Here is a 15,610-nt window from a genome sequence, read left to right as displayed (position 1 = left end):
CTATCTTTGTCCTTCACCTTGACCCTGGCAAGGACTGGAGGATGCGGACCATTTGGATCCCTTCCAATCAGGATTCAGGCCTCATCATGGGACTGAAACTGCCTTGGTCGCGCTGGTTGATGATCTCCGGCGAGCTAGGGACAAAGGTGAGAGTTGTTTCCTAGTTCTGCTGGATCTCTCAGCGGCCTTTGATACAATCGACCATAACATCCTTCTGGACCGTCTAGAGGGGCTGGGAGCTGGGGGCACTGTTATGCAGTGGTTTCGCTCCTTCCTCCTGGGCCGTGTTCAGAAAGTGGTGGTGGGGGATGAGTGCTCAGACCCCTGGGCCCTCACTTGTGGGGTGCCTCAGGGTTCCGTCCTCTCCCCCATGCTTTTTAACATCTATATGAAGCCACTGGGAGAGATCATCAGGGGGTTTGGACTGGGTGTCCATCAATATGCAGATGATACCCAGCTCTACCTCTCTTTCAAATCAGAACCAGTGAAGGCGGTGAAAGTCCTGTGTGAGTGCCTGGAGGCAGTTGGAGGATGGATGGCGGCTAATGGATTGAGGTTGAATCCTGACAAGACAGAAGTACTGTTTTTGGGGGACAGGGGGCGGGCTGGTGTGGAGGACTCCCTGGTCCTGAATAGGGTAACTGTGCCCCTGAAGGACCAGGTGCGCAGCCTGGGAGTCATTTTGGACTCACAGCTGTCCATGGAGGCGCAGGTCAATTCTGTGTCCAGGGCAGCTGTCTACCAACTCCACCTGGTACGCAGGCTGAGACCCTACCTGCCCGCGGACTGTCTCGCCAGAGTGGTGCATGCTCTGGTTATCTCCCGCTTGGACTACTGCAATGCGCTCTACGTGGGGCTACCTTTGAAGGTGACTCGGAAACTACAACTAATCCAGAATGCGGCAGCTAGACTGGTGACTGGGAGTGGCCGCCGAGACCATATAACACCGGTCTTGAAAGACCTACATTGGCTCCCAGTACGTTTCCGAGCACAATTCAAAGTGCTGGTGTTGACCTTTAAAGCCCTAAACGGCCTCGGCCCAGTATAGCTGAAGGAGCGTCTCCACCCCCATCGTTCTGCCCGGATGCTGAGGTCCAGCGCCGAGGGCCTTCTGGCGGTTCCCTCATTGCGAGAAGCAAAGCTACAGGGAACCAGGCAGAGGGCCTTCTCGGTAGTGGCGCCTGCCCTGTGGAACGCCCTCCCATCGGATGTCAAAGCGATAAATAACTACCTGACATTCAGAAGACATCTTAAGGCAGCCCTGTTCAGGGAAGTTTTTAATCTGTGATATTTTAGTGTATTTTTGGTTTTCTATGGAAGCCGCCCAGAGTGGCTGGGGAAACCCAGCCAGATGGGCGGGGTACAAATAATAAATAATAATAATAATAATAATAATAATAATAATAATAATAATAATTATTATTATTATTATTATTATTATTATTATTATTATTATTATTATTATTTCCTCACCATCAGTGGGAGCTACCTACCAAGCTGCTTCGGGACCTCCTTGGAAGCCTTGTGCTGGATGTCTACCCTTCCCACTCTGCTTGCCTGCTTGAAAAACAGCTGCTCTTCCACTCAGAAATGTGGGGGCTGGGGGTCCTCCGCTGCATTCAGCTTCAGCTTCTGTAGCTGTGCATCCGCTTCCTGTGTGCTGTTCATGCCCTTTGTTTGCCTTGACTGAGTCATCCCAGGTTCTGGTCCTCCCACCTGCCCTTTCGCAGGGCCACTGAACCGTGTGCATTTCCCTGACATCTGCCCAGATACTGTTCAGCCAACGGGCTGTTTCTTTCTCTTCTCAGGGCCTGTGCCATTAACACCCTTGGTTGTCTTTTGCTCTTGCCTTCCTCCTCTGATCTCAAGGAGAAGACAGCTTCCTAGAAAAGGTAACAGTTGGTTTGCTATCCTCTAGATGTTCTTGTAGCGGGCTCAAATCAGGTACAGGCAACGCCCCATTTACACGGGGGTTGCGTTCCGAGGTACCGTGCGTTTAAATGAAATTGCGTATATTGGGGACAGCATTGGAAAAGCCTGCAAACACCCTCTAAACTTCCGGAAACCCTTTTGAAAGGCCTTTTGAAAACCAGCAGCACTTGCCAGCCTCCCTGCAAAACTCCTTGCTCCAACTCTCCACAGGCCTGAAAGGTCAGTGCCAAAGCTCCTGGGAGGGAGTCGAGATGCTGTTTCCATGCCACTTTGCCGCTTTTGTGCTCTTGGGGGGCACATTTTTGCTCCTTCAAGTGCCCCTTCCAGCTTTGCGGCAGTGTGCATGTGCCTCGAAGGCACGTAAATGGAGTTGCCCTTGTCAACGATCAGCAGCTGCTCCATGCAGTGGCAGCTGGTCCCTTAGGGCAAACCAGGCACTACCCCACCAACCTGACTTTCCTCTCAGGCAACCCGCACCTGCCTGCCTTCTGACTCAAATCCAGTCCAGGTGGCGGCTCTAGTTCTCTGCTTTGGTCTCTTCCCTAGTCTCAGCGTGGCCCTTGTAGAACTCGGCAGAGGAGAACGGAGACGAAACCAGAATTTGCCATCACTGCTTGTAACTGATTTTGCACTGCTCGACTCTGGGTCCGCTTGCGATTGGCAGCCCGGGAGGCAGAAAGCCCAGTCTCATGATGCAGGCGCCAGCCCCCTCTGGCCCCAAGAGCCAGTTTTCTCCTTGTCTCTGTGCTCAGCAACTGCTGCACAGGCTATGCCACTCTGGCTTACTCTTACCACCTGAGCACTGGCATTTGGGAAGCGGTAGTGGCTGCTTTGGGGTGGCTCAGGGAAATGTCACTCTTCTCAAAATCAGATATACTTGGGTGTATTATCCTAGCCACAAGGAGACAGTGGTGACTGTCAATTTGGACAGCTGTAGACATTTAGAATCATGGAGGATATGTTTATCAGTGGCTACTGGTCAGGGCTATTTCTTGCCACTCTTATCACAAACCACATGCTTTTGATTACCAGTTTCTGGGGAACATTATGGACAGAGTGCTATTGTCCCCATGTCCCTATGGACTCCCAAGGGCATGTGGTTGGCCATTGTGGGAACAAAATGCTGATCTAACCCAGCAAGGCTCCTGTGTTCTTTAGCATGCACCAGCTACTCTTGCACTAAGACTCTGATACAGTATGTGTCATTCCCCACACCATTCTCTCTCTCTCTCTCTCCCTCTCTCTCTCTCTCTCTCTCTCTCTCTCTCTCTCTCTCTCTCTCCCTCTCTCTCTCTCTCTCTCTCTCCCTCCCTCCCTCCCTCCCTCGACAGGGGCGGGGAGTATTGGCGGCCGGGGGGGGGGGGAGGGAGGATGAACTGGGTCCTAATCAACAGCTGCCCTGGGGATGAGGGGATCAAATTCTTCATCCTTGCCAACTCCTTTTAGTGATGGGCTGCTTGCCATTGCTGTTCTCCTAAAGCTCTCTTGCTCCCCCCTCCTCTCTTTCTCTTTCTCTTGAATGTGGTAGCTTGAGATAGAACTAACCACCCTGAACATTTCTGGAGAGGAAGATGGGAAGGAGGCCGGAGGCATGGTTCACCAGCTGCTGTGTGCTGCATTGCCCATACAAAGTCGTGGGCTGGGGCTCCAGCTGTTGCTCAGTTTCTACCACTGCCTCTGCAACGTGCTCTAGACAAGGGGTGGTGAACATGTGACCCCATCATCTCATCATGCTGGCTGGGGTTGCAGCCCATCAACCTATGAAGGCCCATCCATGTTCTGTTGCTGTTTTTGTTACTTATTTCCTGCCCTTCACCCTAAGGTCCCAGGGCAGGTTCCAGCAATTTAAATGTTAGCCAAACCTCATGTCCACAGCTGCATATTCAGTAAGCTTTTGGGTGAACTGCACATCCGGAGTGGGAGGATTACTAGCTGCATATTAATAGGGGGAGGGGGAGCTTGGATTTGGGGTGCGAGCAATTTGTTTTTTGTTTTCCCACTTGAGATGCTTGCTGTGGCTAGGGCCGGGCGATATGTCAATATAGATATATTTTCAAATCAGCTTGAAGTCTAGATAGTGAGACTGGTTTCATAATTTCTGACCTGGCAATATATTGTGAATCATGATGTGTGTGTGTACTATGTAAAAAACACCATGTGGGGGGAAACTGTGAAGCCAGACAATGCTTCTCTAGATTCCTGCAGCCCCTGTGGACTCTGCCGGTTCAGCTTTCCCCTGCCCTCCTGCAGGGGGCAGCAAAAATCACAATGTGGGGGGAACCGTGAAGCCAGCCAATGCCTTTACATAGCTCCATCTTATTTCAGACATCGTGATATATTGGTGTATTGCAATGTTTAGCTAGTGATATATCACCGTGTTGAAAGCCAGCTATCGCCCAGCCCTAGTTGTGGCCTCAGAGGGCAAGACTTGTCCACCCAGCTGGAGCAAGGAAAGAATGCATACAGGCACACATTCTGTCAGGCTCTCATGCCAGTCCCCCTTGTCATTGGACCTCCAGGAGAAGCAGTTTCTGGATATCGTACCCCAGGATGGTGATGACTCCACTGAGCGGCCAAGGAGATCTGGCTTTTGGTGGACCACCTCTTCAAGAATGCCTGCCACCAGGTGAGCTGAGGGGGACTGTACCATTGAAAGGATGGGTGTGGGCTGGAATCCAGTACCAGTTTTGGGGTGTGCAGGTTCCAAACGTCCCAACTGATTTATATCTTAGCTACCGACTCGCTCTTACAAGCTCCTGCTGTGAGTATAGTGGCACCTTGGTGGAGCGGCAGCGGGTGGGACATCCAGCATATACTATTCCTTAGAGCGGCTCAGAAGAACCCAATTGTTCCCAACCATTGTCTGTGTCTCCCTAGCAAAGCGGCTCTCTGAGACTCGCCACTAGAAGACGCGGGGAATGATTTCACTCTCCCATTGCCCCAAATCATGAGAAGGGTAGTAGGAATGCTACTGTGGAAAGCAAGCAGGATGCAATAATAATAATAATAATAATAATAATAATAATAATAATAATAATAATAATAATATTCTGGGCGGCTTCCATAGAAACCAAAAATACACAAAAATATCACACATTAAAAACTTCCCTGAACAGGGCTGCCTTAAGATGTCTTCTGAATGTCAGGTAGTTGTTTATCGCTTTGACATCTGCTGGAAGGGCGTTCCACAGGGCGGGCGCCACTACCGAGAAGGCCCTCTGCCTGGTTCCCTGTAGCTTTGCTTCTCGCAATGAGGGAACCGCCAGAAGGCCCTCGGCGCTGGACCTCAGCGTCCGGGCAGAACGATGGGGGTGGAGACGCTCCTTCAGCTATACTGGACCGAGGCCGTTTAGGGCTTTAAAGGTCAGCACCAACACTTTGAATTGTCCTCGGAAACGTACTGGGAGCCAATGTAGGTCTTTCAAGACCGGTGTTATATGGTCTCGGCGGCCGCCCCCAGTCACCAGTCTAGCTGCCGCATTCTGGATTAGTTGTAGTTTCCGACTCACCTTCAAAGGTAGCCCCACGTAGAGCGCATTGCAGTAGTCCAAGCGGGAGATAACCAGAGCATGCACCACTCTGGCGAGACAGTCCGCAGGCAGATAGGGTCTCAGCCTACGTACCAGATGGAGCTGGTAAACAGCTGCCCTGGACACAGATTTGACCTGTGCCTCCATGGACAGCTGTGAGTCCAAAATGACTCCCAGGCTGCGCACCTGGTCCTTCAGGGGCACAGTTACCCCATTCAGGACCAGGGAATCCTCCACACCTACCCGCCTCCTGTCCCCCAAAAACAGTACTTCTGTCTTGTCAGGATTCAACCTCAATCTGTTAGCCGCCATCCATCCTCCAACCGCCTCCAGACACTCACACAGGACCTTCACCGCCTTCACTGGTTCTGATTTAAAAGAGAGGTAGAGCTGGGTATCATCTGCATACTGATGAACACCCAGCGCAAACCTCCTGATGATCTCTCCCAGCGGCTGCATGTAAATGTTGAAAAGCATGGGGGAGAGGACAGAACCCTGAGGCACCCCACAAGTGAGAGCCCAGGGGTCTGAACACTCATCCCCCACCACCACTTTCTGTTTTTATATATATATAGATTTTTATTGGTTTTTCAACACATATTAAAGGACAATACAAAACAATACATAAACAAACAAACATATAAACACGTATAATTTCTTAACCTTTTTTTCTTTAAACCTTCTTTCAGCGACTTCCCCATACCTCCCTTTTCTGCATCCCTGTTTTAAATCTTTCCAGCAACCCCTAATTTCAATTTCTTATAGCACTTTCTTTATATCCTTTTTCTCATATCCAATTGTTTGTCCCTGCAATTCTATTTTGCCTTACCCATGACATTTTAACACTCGTTAATTTTGCAACAGTTCTTAAGATAAACTTTAAATTTCTTCCAATCTTCTTCCACCGTCTCTTTCCCTTGGTCGCGGATTCTGCCCGTCATCTCAGCCAGTCCCATGTAGTCTATCACCTTTGTCTGCCATTCTTCCAGCGTGGGTAGTTCTTGTGTCTTCCAGTACTTTGCTAAAAGAACTCTTGCTGCTGTTGTAGCATACATAAAGAACGTCCTATCTTTCTTTGACACCAATTGGCCCACCATGCCCAGGAGAAAGGCCTCTGGTTTCTTCACAAATGTGCATTTAAGCACCTTTTTCATTTCATTATAAATCATTTCCCAGAAGACCTTAATCCTAGGGCACGTCCACCAAAGGTGGTAAAAGGTACCTTCAGTTTCCTTACATTTCCAACATTTGTTATTGGGCGTATGATAAATTTTTGCTAGCTTGACTGGGGTCATGTACCACCTATATATCATTTTCATAATGTTCTCTCTTAAGGCATTACATGCCGTGAACTTTATACCGGTAGTCCATAACTGTTCCCAGTCAGCAAACATAATATCATGTCCAATGTCTTGTGCCCATTTAATCATAGCTGATTTAACCGTCTCATCCTGTGTATTCCATTTCAACAGCAAGTTATACATTCTTGACAAATTCTTAGTACTGGGTTCCAAAAGCTCTGTTTCTAATTTCGACCTCTCCACCTGAAAGCCAATTTTCCTGTCCTGTTTAAAAACTTCATTTATCTGGTAGTAATGGAGCCAGTCTCTTACTTTAAACTTCAATTTCTCATAACTCTGCAATTTCAATTTTCCCTCCTCATACTCTGTAATTTCCCAATATTTTGGCCATTTAGATTCCATATTTAATTTTTTCACTTCCTTAGCTTCCATTGGTGACAACCACCTGGGAGTTTTATTTTCGAACAAATCTTTATACTGAATCCAAACATTGTATAAAGCTTTCCTGACAATATGGTTTTTGAAACCTTGGTGGATTTTAACCTTGTCATACCATATATATGCATGCCAACCAAATCTGTTATTGAACCCTTCCAAATCCAAGATGTCTGTGTTTTCAAGAAGCAGCCAATTTTTCAGCCAGCAAAAAGCCGCTGATTCATAGTACAATTTTAAGTCCGGCAGGGCAAACCCCCCTCTTTCCTTTGCATCAGTTAGTATCTTAAATTTTATTCTGGGCTTTTTGCCCTGCCAGACAAATCTAGATATATCTTTTTGCCACCTCTTGAAACAATCCATTTTATCCACAATCTGCAATGTTTGAAACAAAAATAACATTCTCGGCAAAACATTCATCTTAATAACAGCAATTCGGCCTAACAAGGAAAGTCTCAAATTTGACCATATTTCTAGATCTTTCTTCACTTCTGTCCAACATTTTTCATAATTATCTTTAAATAGGTTCACATTCTTAGATGTCAAATTAATCCCCAGGTATTTCACCTTCTTTGCTATCGTTAAACCAGTTTCACTCTGGAACTTCTCTCTTTCTGCAACTGTTAGATTTTTATCCAATACTTTCGTTTTCTGTTTGTTCAACTTAAAACCTGCTACTTGACCAAATACTTGTATTAACTCTAGGACTCTTCTCGTACTAGTGTCTGGCTCTTGTAAAGTTAATACTAGATCATCTGCAAACGCTCTCAATTAATACTGTTTAGCTCCGACCTGAATCCCTTTAACCAGCTGATCCCCTCCCCACCACCACTTTCTGAACACGGCCCAGGAGGAAGGAGCAGAGCCACTGTATGACAGTGCCCCCAGCTCCCAGCCCCTCAAGACGGTCCAGAAGGATGTTATGGTCGATGATATCAAACGCCGCTGAGAGATCCAGCAGAACTAGGAAACAATTCTCACCTTTGTCCCTAGCCCGCCGGAGATCATCAACCAGTGCGACCAAGGCAGTTTCAGTCCCATGATGTGGCCTGAATCCCGACTGGAAGGGATCCAAATGGTCCGCTTCTTCCAGGCGTGCCTGGAGTTGTTCAGCAACCACTCACTCCATCACCTTGCCCAAGAATGGAAGATTTGAGACTGAGCGATAGTTGGCCATCGTGGCCGCATCTAAAGATGGTTTTTTAAGAAGCGGTTTAATAACCGCCTCTTTCAGCGGGTCTGGGAAGGCTCCCTCACGGAGGGAAGCATTCACCACCCCACGAAGCCCATCGCCCAGTCCTTCCCGGCTAGCTTTTATAAGCCAGGATGGGCAAGGATCCAGGAGACAGTTGGTTGGCTTCACTCGTCCAAGCAGCCTGTCCACATCCTCGGAGGTAACAGATTGGAATTGATCCCACACAACTTGACTAGACAGGACTCTCCCACCCCGGCCCTGCTCCCACGGTGGAGTCTACTTCTTCCCGAATCTGAGCGATTTTATTGGGCCCGTACTGTGCCCCGATGTTGCAGGTGGTTCCACTAAATTGTGAACCACCTGAAAAAGTCTCCTGCTGCTGTTTTCTGCAGATGCAATAGAGGCGGTGAAGAAATTCTTCTTCGCCGTCGCTATCGCCACTTGGTAGGCTCGACGTTGAGCTCTAACCTGTGTCCGGTCAGATTCGGAATGAGTTATCTGCCACCGGCGCTCTAGCCGTCTCAACGATTGTTTCATTGCCCTCAGATCCGTGGAAAACCACGGGGCTGTCCGGGCTCCATGCAATTGGAGAGGGCGCTTCGGAGCCAAACAGTCAATAGCCCTGGTTAACTCCACGTTCCAGCGGGCCACCAGGGAATCAGCTGAAAGGCCATCAACATGGGATAAAGCATCCCCTACCACTCTCTGGAAACCATTTGGATCCATTAAGTGGCGGGGCGGACCATCTGAATTGGTCCCACCTCCCTGCAGAGGGGATGGGTCGCAGAGAAGTCCAGTTGCACCAGGAAGTGATCTGACCATGGCACTTCTTTAGTTTCGCTTTTACTTAGTGTCAGATCACCAACATCCATAGAGGTAAACACCAGGTCCAAGGCATGTCTGCGGCTATGGGTTGGGCCAGACTTATTCAGGGACAGCCCCATGGATGCCATGCTTTCCACGAAGTCCCGAGCGGCCCCTTGTAAGGTCGTGTCGGCATGGATGTTAAAATCCCCTAGGACAACCAAACTAGGTGTCTCCAGGAGAACATCCACCACAACCTGAAGCAGCTCGGGCAGGGAATCCTTGGTGCAGCGGGGAGGTCGGTACACCAAAAGGAATCCTGTACTGCCCCTATTGCCCAACTTCCAGAACATGCACTCGGAAAACTGGGTCTTCCCAATAGGACGCCTGGTGCAAACTAATGACTTCCTAAAAATCACTGCAACCCCCCCTCCCCGCCCACATGACCTGGGTTGCTGTGCGTAAGAGAAACCTGGTGGACAAGCAGCGGCAAGGACAGGCCCATCTGCTTCATCCAACCAAGTCTCTGTTACACATGCCAGGTCCAATCCTCCATCCATGATCAAGTCATGGATGGCAGTGGTCTTATGAATCATTGACCTGGCATTGCACAGCAACACCTTCAGGTCATGTGGGTATCCTTTGCTGATTCTAGTATCCATCCGGTCAGGACCAGACCCGGAGGCAGGAATAGTCCTCAGACAACGACTAAACCTACCCCCTCTGTAATGACATGGTCTAGTCTTAGCGTAACTCCTCCTCCTACCCGTGATCACTGAGATCGGTTGTCCCAGTGCATCCCCCCCTGTGGAACATGCCCCAGCCATTTTGTGGGGTGGGGCCCACTCCCCGGCAGCCCTGACCCTTCCCCTTAAGAACAAAATAACACCTTAAACAGACAAACAAACAAACAAACAAACAAAACCAATTAAACAATACAAACAAAAAACTGTAAAAATTACAAAAACAACAAAATCAAAAAAATTCCCCAAGCCCAACCAAACATCCCCCCACCCCCACCCCCCACATACAAAAAATTCAAAAGAAATTTTTAGAAAACATTTTAAAACCACTCTGTGCCCCTCCAGCAGTAACAGCAACTGTCCTAGTGAGGCCTGTCAGGCCCCGCCCTGGGCCAGGTGGTAAGTGGCAAGAGCAGGGCCCTCAGGCACTCACACAGGGGAGTCCTCCTGGGCAGCAGGCAGCAAGCAGCAAGCAGTCCTTGTGAGGCTTCAGGCCCCGCTCCAGGCCAGATGGTAAGTGGCAAGAGCAGGGCCCTCAGGCTCTCACACAGGGGAGTCCTCCTGGGCAGCAGGCAGCAAGCAGCAAGCAGTCCTTGTGAGGCTTCAGGCCCCGCCCCAGGCCAGATAGTAAGTGGCAAGAGCAGGGCCCTCAGGCACTCACACAGGTGAGTCTTTCTGCCCTTGTGCCAGCTCTCTTGGTGATGGGCTTCTCTCCATTGTGGCATTCCTCGACCTCACATTATGCACCCCAGGGCTGGATTGTTCTTCATGCTATCCAGGATGTACCTCATCCTTTCTGAACGCATGGGTGATACTCTGCTTCAGGAGGACCTCTTCCAGACCCCGGGCATGCAGGACGAGCTGCAGGAGAGAATTGAGTGCCTGGACACCAGCATTCCCGAGACGATCCGTATCCTCTTTGGGGGACATTGTTGGGGAGCAGGGCTGCTTGGTGGCTTTCTTTCGCTCTTGGCTGGAGTGGACCTCACTTTTATATACCTGGTGGCTTAGGTTGCTAGGCCAGCCCATCCTTAAGGCTCTGAGACACAGCAAAATGAAATGCCCACAGTCAAGTCCAGTCATGCACCCAAACAGCTTCACAGCTTTAACCCCCAGTTGAAAACATCATCCTGGCTAGATAGAGCAGAGGTGGGGAACCTTGACAGGCCCGCAGGCCCCACATTTAGCATCATACGTGGTGTCAAGGTAAAGACATGGCTGCAAAGGAGCTTCAAGGGTGCGTTCAATTGTTCTTTGGCAAGCAGGGTTTCTTGACCGCACTTTTGGAGTTGACCACTAGTATTTGTTGTTTGGATTGAAACCATGCCTGCAGAAGGACATTTCCTCAGCAGATCAGCTTCGCAGGCAGCTTTGTCAAGAGGGGAGGTGTGGGATAATTACAGTGGGGTGGCTCAGTTGGTAGAGCGTGACACTCTTAATCTCAGGGCTGCGGGTTCAAAATGTGGGATAATAAGCAAAGGATTTTAGGTATACTAAAAACAACAAGACCGCCCATAAAATGTATGCTATTGCCATGCCAAAATGAGAGAAAATTAGTTGGAGGGAGGCAAGGGATGGGGCCACGGACCCCTGATTGGGAATAATGGAACTAGATGGTCCTCGGTGTCCCTTCCAACTCCACAATTCGATGATCCTGTGTCTTAAACACAAATCTTGAGGAATAGTGTGTGTGTGGGGGGGGGTTCTGTTTGAACTTTCCCAGCCTTTGCTTTATTCTGATTTGCGCTTGCGTCCCTACTCCCCACGTGTAGAATTGCTATACCTTTGGGTTTTCCTGGACATTCAAGCGTTTCCCGCATGGACACTTGTTTCCAATGGCCAAATCCCGGCGGATGGCAACCCTACCCACTTGTGCCAGATTGCCTGGCATACATTACAAGCATCTAGTCACATAGATTCTCCAGAATCCCGGGGCTAGCCCACCTGACGGGAAGAGTCCGCGATCAGAAGGAGGAGGAGTACCAGGAAGAATGGACAAAATTCAAAGATTATTTAGCTGAATATGTCAAGATAACCTAACTGGAAAAGCTTGCAAATATGAGATAGGCTTAGGATTTAAATATGTAAGGATAGGAATTAAGATGTTTCAAGCTAGATTACAAAGAATGAAAGATGTGATCAAGTTTAATTTTTTTTTTTTTTTTTTGAGAAGATTGATTTTGGAAAACTGTTAAAATGAAATACAATGAAATTCAACCAGGGGGATTTGAGGAAGTCACTTAACAATGTTATCAATATTGATTGGTTTAATTACAATTAGGATGTTTGTTTGTTTGTTTGTTTGTTTGTTTGTCTTAAAATTTTTTGGAAAATTAATTTAAAAAACTGAAAAGAAACCACCATAGATTATCTAGAATCCCAAGCAGCGACATTGTGAAACTTTCATAGGAATAAAAGGTAGGGGGGAAGGAGGCACAATGTCAAGCAAGCAACAGAATAAACCTGAGCACTGTGGGTCTAAAACCGGCCCCTGAATCTCTTGCTCCCCACTCTGACCTTCTGACAGTAACATTTTTTTGCTTGCTGGATGGCTGTGTGCAATGAGAGCTCAGTCACTGAGGAAGGGTGCTGGTCCAGTGGGAGAAGTATGTGCTTGGCATGCAGGCGATCAAAAAATCAATTCAAGAGCAAAATTCCAGTTCTCATGTTTTCTGTATTCATGGCTAATTTTAAGGGGAATAGCATGGTGCCTTCCACAGAGTCAGACCATTGAGCCACCTAACTCCTTAAGGGAGGACCAGAGCTCGCTGGTGATGCAGGTCCCAGAACAGTCTCCAGCATCTCCAGGTGAAACTGAAAACATCACCTGCCTGGCCCTTGAGAAATGATGGTCTGCCTATATTCAGCAGCTTACCACCTTGTTGTTTGTTAAAAACTTGAATAAAAAACATGCTTAAAATAAAACAGGAAAGATGAAATTTTGCTGGCTTCTTGAGAAAAGAATAATGCCTCATTATTTGTATCTGCTTTTAAATGTTGTTTCTCTTCTCTTTGTCATGAGTTTTACTGGGTCTGTGGTCATTTTAAGTTGCTTACCTTCACTAAAATATATAAATCTACTCGACTGGAAACTTTTATTATCCAAATTCAAACCCACTTTGGATAGCAAAATTCCTGGAGTGGGGAGGAGGGTTCAATGTTCTAATAGATTAGATATGGACAGTCCTTCAGTACAGCAAAACTTGACACTTTGAAACCTTTGAGTCCTTTCCAAAAGGACTTCACCCACTATTTAGGGGGGAAGTATGTCAGAACTGACCTTCTGCAGTACTGATTCCACATTCTTGGACTCCTAATCTTACACGTAAATTAGAGCTGGAACCATCTCAGGCCCTATGGCTCTTGAAATGACCATGACCTATTGAGCAAAACCACAGAATCCACCTCTCTGGTGACTAAACCCCACTTGCTTTTACAAAATAAATTAACAACAGAGGAAAATCATGGAAGAAATAAAATGGCTTTTGAAATTAACAAAGGCGATTCCTTTTATCCACATGTATTACGGGACATGTTCAAAGCGCCCCTAAGGAGAAATTCTGTAAGCAAAGGTAGCAGGCTTTGAAAAGCTTATGCAGATACACAAGGACACATTGCTAAAAGAAACAAAGGGATTTGGAGGGACCATGAGTGAACAGGTAGTACCAGAATGTACAGAATTGTACCTAGAAAAAGGTTACAACTGGATTACCTTTTTGTAAACAACAACAACCCCCAAAATAAAACTCGGAAGCAGCAGGACTCCTTAGGAACTCTTCAAAAAACAAAACACAAAACTGCATATCCCTACCTAGTCACCAAATGTGAGGGGAAACGTAAGCCAGCATCTTACACTGCTTTAAATGATAGCCAGATTCTGCAATTTTTTACCACACCAGAAGTAAAAGCACGGGGCATTAATAAGTTTTTGAAAAATCATGCACTTCATTTGTAGGCAAGGGAAAGCTTTCTGAAATGTACAAAATCTTACTAAGACACACAATCTGTTGAAATGACCAAGCAGCGGACGAGATTCGGGGACAGTGGTGTGCCGCCTGGGGAAATGTTCCTTTCCATTCACCTTAAGCAAAGATGTGGTGACCTTCTGCATTCATAAATAGCTTTCAGAAATGTATTTCATTACTTCCCAAAGCTTCTCAATGGGCTACCAAACGGCATTTCTTTCTATTTTGGATGAAACTGGGGAAGCAGCTTTAGAAGAAGGGGTTGCTGACATTCACTGGCCTGGAAAACACCTGATGCCAATATGATGGCAAATTGTGGGTGGTGCATTGATGGAGAAACTAAGGCAACAAATGGGGACATGACGCCACCGGTGTTCTAAAGATACATTTCATGTAAAGATTATGATGGGCTTCTTCAAATGCCCATAGCCTCTTACAAGCAGAGGTTTTAGATCAATTTTCTGTAAACCTCTGTCATAAATAGTTGTCACTGAAAATACGACCCAACAATGCAATGCTGGACTCATCCCTCCCGTCAGCGTGCCTGGAAAGCACGGGTCCCAGTAGTTTCCGCCTTACTCTGCTCCTTTCTCTGTGAAAGCCTGCTCTTTAGCTTTCACATCGGAGCAAACCTCAACCCACCCCCTCCCAAAGAAACCTTTTTTATGAGCCCCCCTACTCTGCGTGTGCTTGAAGCTAACTGCTTTCTTTGGCTCCTGTCCCAATGTGCAGAAATTGAGCACATGAATTTTCCAGCATCGGGAGTTTCCCCCAAGACAGTGTTGAGATCAGGCGTGTTTGTGTGGCTCCACGCTTGCAATTCTTGGGGCTTTGGCTAAGAGGAGTGCATGCACTTGCAGCAAGACATAGCTAGCTAGCTAGCTAGACAGTTTACCTCCCTTTCCTACAGTTTAAATTTCTGCATGCCATCTGCTGTTGTGGAACAAGTCATCCCCATGATCCCTCTAGCCCAGTGTTCTCTAGGGCGGCCCACAGAAGCTCTCAAGAGTTTCAGACAAAACATTTGTTCACTTCAGCATATAGCAGTCAAAAGAAATGTATTCTCTAGAAGGTCACAGGCTCCCCCGTCTTTGGGGTAGAGGTTTGACGTCTGAGACTAGATCTGCAGGACTCTCAAACATTTCACTCTGTAGAGATGAGTAGTCGGCACCGTCCGAGTATAGGAGGAGGGGGGTGGGGGTGGAATACAGGGCTGAGAAATAGAAGAATGCATTCAATCTGCTACACAAAGCCAGAGCCAATTATGAAGATTCACCAGTTGCTTATAGATCAAATGCATGGATACTGGGAAATTTTGGAAAAGGAAGGGGACAAACTGAGATTGCAGAGCTTTGAGAAATTAAAAGGGAAGGTGAGAGATTGGTTGCACTATCATCAAATAAATGAAGCGTTTAAACTGGACAGTAAAATTGGCTTCCAGGTGGAAAAATCAAAATTGGAGACAGAACTGTTAGAAACTAGTACTAAGAATTTGTCAAAAATGTACAATTTGCTGCTGAAATGGAATACACAAGATGAAACAGTTAAATCAGCCATGATTAAATGGGCTCAGGACATTGGTCATAATATTTTGTTTGCTGATTGGGAAAAGTTGTGGACCACCGGGATGAAATTTACGGCATGTAATGCCTTAAGAGAAAACATTATGAAAATGATATATAGGTGGTACATAACCCCAGTCAAG

At 47.3% G+C, this 15,610-nt stretch overlaps 1 protein-coding gene across 1 annotated transcript in view; it reads left to right on the top strand.

The window, feature by feature from the left end:
• The window catches only part of LOC310753762 (inositol polyphosphate 5-phosphatase OCRL-like), a gene marked incomplete at both ends in the record, with an annotated part of 295,851 nt that overhangs the window by 198,766 nt on the left and 81,475 nt on the right, over positions 1-15,610 (top strand).

The sequence above is a fragment of the Podarcis filfolensis genome, assembly GCF_964270895.1.
Source record: "Podarcis filfolensis genome assembly, chromosome: W".
Lineage (NCBI taxonomy): Eukaryota > Metazoa > Chordata > Lepidosauria > Squamata > Lacertidae > Podarcis > Podarcis filfolensis.
This window is presented reverse-complemented; position numbering and strand designations above follow the sequence as displayed.